The sequence below is a fragment of the Bos javanicus genome, chromosome 14 (genome assembly GCF_032452875.1).
Source record: "Bos javanicus breed banteng chromosome 14, ARS-OSU_banteng_1.0, whole genome shotgun sequence".
NCBI lineage: Eukaryota > Metazoa > Chordata > Mammalia > Artiodactyla > Bovidae > Bos > Bos javanicus.
The window spans coordinates 24,854,722-24,857,947 of NC_083881.1; the positions used below are offsets into that span (position 1 = coordinate 24,854,722).

At 44.6% G+C, this 3,226-nt stretch overlaps 1 non-coding gene across 1 annotated transcript; it reads right to left on the minus strand.

Annotated features, from left to right (window-relative positions):
- Positions 1-391: 391 nt before the first annotated feature.
- On the minus strand, positions 392-555 carry LOC133260831 (U1 spliceosomal RNA). The gene has a single exon (XR_009740977.1). It is a non-coding gene; the product is annotated as a U1 spliceosomal RNA (small nuclear RNA).
- Between the last annotated feature and the right edge of the window lie 2,671 nt (positions 556-3,226).

Sequence of the window (3,226 nt, forward strand, 5' to 3'; positions counted from 1 at the left end):
TTATCTTAGTCTACTTTTCAGCATTTATTGATTAGAAATTGTTGGGTGTATTTGGGGCATGATAAATCCTTGTATTTAGCCATTAAGCAAGACAAAGTGAAAGACAGCCATTATCTGGTTCAGCTGCAGCAGTGAGATAATTATATGCAAGGGCAGGGCTGTCATGCATGAGTGGTTTACCCTGCTGCTTAAATATCACCATTTGAGTTTTAAAAACTGGTTACTAATTAGGCAATGTGTCCACCCTGTCTTTAGGTTTGTTTAATGAATAACTTTATGGACTCTGTATATTGTATTGACTTTTTATATAGCAGTAGATGACGTTATTTTATTTTGGTTTAAACTAATAAAGATGATCTACATTTTTTTTTTTTTCTCTTTTTTTTTTTTTCAGGAGAAAGCGCGAACGCAGTCCCCCACTACCACAAATTATGCAGTCGAGTTTCCCACATTTGGGGAAATCGCAGGGGTCAGCGCATCCGGAGTGCAATAGATAAGCCTCGCCCTGGGAAAACCACCTTCGTGATCATGGTATCTCCCCTGCCAGGTAAGTATGATCTACATTTTAAGCCGATGAGCCCAGTGATATTATTTCTGGCTCTAATAGTGTTGATCCACATATCGAATTCTCCTTTCTAGGTGTCTGACTTTCCTTCAGCTGTTGGGGGGTATTTCCCATAGCTTCTCAGGCTATGACCTTCAAAGCAATTTTGATAATGATATTCATTACTTTCATTAAATCATCATTCCTTGTTCTTGGGATCAATGTAAGAACTGCCCAGTAGTGATATGATGTGGCCCCCACTGCCCCTTAGGCTTTGAGCAAGGCAGATATTTTTCAGAAGTTGCGTTGATAGAATGACAGGGTTGCCAAATTGAGCCAGTCAGATCTCCTGTAGGATTAGCTGTGAATCACCAGCAAAAGTTTAAAATCGAAGACCTCTTATTGCAGGGAGGAAGTCAATTCTGACTCCATGTTGGAACTGTTTCTTTGACTTGCTTTTCATTGCTTTTGTTATTATAATCATACAGAATGATTTGCCTCAGAATCCTGCCCCTCTGCCTGTTAAACTAAAGTGCCTTTCTTCAGAACTTTGGCCACCTGTGGATGGCAGGAAGGAAGAATTAACACGTCCCCTGCCTGAGGCTTGCCATTCTAGGAGACATTTGCAAGATTAATGGGATTTTTTACTTTGCTTCCTCACCTCCCGTCATCTGTAATATATAAAAGAACCTGGTATTCAGACCCTGATAAAATAGTTATTTTGAGGCAATAGGCTGCCATCTTCTCGGTCTGCTGGTTCCCAGGTTAAAGTCTCTTCCTTGCCTCAACACCTCATCTCTCAGTTTCATTGGCCTATCATGGGGCGAACAGAGCGAGCTTGGCCTCGGTCACACTCTGGTTAGAAGAAAAACAGAGAACTGATACCTCTAAGAATGTGGAAAATTCATGGGCAGATCTCCGATCTTTATATACAATGGGTCTCTGATATCAGACCCTAGAACTGAGATAGTTTTCTTCTTTTAATTGTTGTTTAGTTATTAAGTCATGTCTGAGTCTTTGCGACCCACTGGACTATAGCCTGCCAAGGCTCCTCTGTCCATAGGATTTCCCAGGCAAGAATACTGGAGTGGGTTGCCATTTCCTTCTTCAGGGGATCTTCCTGACCAGGGATTGAACACGGGTCTCCTGCATTGGCAGGCGGAGTCTTACCACTGAGCCACCTGGGAAGTCCTGCTCTTGATTATCTGGATTTATCAGCTCTGCTTCCTTGTGACATGCATATTTAGCATGCTGTGACTCACTATGACACATCACTGTCTAGTTCATCACTTTATAGGTCCTTTGTACCTGGTCCACCACAGGTATTGATTGGGCACAGGTGTTATGCTGGACAACTTAACCCACACGGATAACTAAATACTGAAAACTCTGACTCACTGCATTGTGACCTTGTGCACAGCTGCAGCCCTACCCAGAGATTTCCACAGCCCCCTCCCTACTCCTACTCCCCTAACCCCACCCCTTCTCCAGCCCTGCATCCATTCCTACAGCAAGTCAGAGTTTATTCCTTAGGCTTCCCTCATGGCTCAGCTGGTAAAGAATCCGCCTGCTATGCGGGAGACCTGGGTTCAATCCCTGGGTTGGGAAGATCCCCTGGAGAAGGGAAAGGCTACCCACTCAAGCATTCTAGTCTGGAGAATTCCATGGATGGTATAGTCCATGGGATCACAAACGACATCACTGAGTGACTTTCACTTTCACGTATTCTTATTCTGTTGTTTGTTTGTTTTATTGTGCTGGGTCTTCGTTGCTGCTCAGACTTTTCTCTAGTTGCAGCAAGTAGGGGCTCCTCTCCAGTTGTGGTGCACAGTTTTCTCATTCTGGTGGCTTCTCTTGTTTCAGGGCACAGGCTTTAGGTGAGTGGGCCTCAATAGTTGCAGCCCTTGGGCTCAGTAGTAGTGGCTCCTGGGCTCTAGAGCACAGGCTCAGTAGTTGTGGTGCATGGACTTAGTTGCTCCATGACATGTGGAGTCTTCCCAGATCAGGGATCAAACCCGTGTCTCCTGCATTCGCAGACGGATTCCTATCTACTACACCACCGTGGACATCCCCTGGTTCCAGTTTTTCATGTTTTCCTGGCCCATAGAATTTTTAAGGATTCAGTTCAGTTCAGTCACTCAACCGTGTCCGACTCTTTGCTACTCCATGGACTGCAGAACACCAGGCTTCCCTGTCTATCACCAACTCCCAGAGCTTGCTCAAACTCATGTCCATTGAGTTGGTGATGCCATCCGGCCATCTCATGCTCTGTCATCCCCTTCTCCTGCCTTCAGTCTTTCTCAGCATTGGGGTCTTTTCCAGTGAGTCAGTTCGCATCAGGTGGCCAAAGTATTGGAGTTTCAGCTTCAGCATCAGTCCTTCCAATGCATATTCAGGACTGATTTCCTTTAGGATGGACTGGTTGGATCTCTTTGCAGTCCAAGGGACTCTCAAGAGTCTTCTCCAACACCACAGTTCAAAAACATCAATTCTTCGGCACTCAGCTTTCTTTATAGTCCAACTCTCACATCCATACATGACTACTGGAGAAACCATAGCTTTGACTAGAAGGACCTTTGTTGGCAAAATAAGACTGCTTTTTAATATGTTGTCTAGGCTGGTCATAGCTTTTCTTCCAAGGAGCAAATGTCTTTTAACTTCATGGCTGCAATCACCACCTGC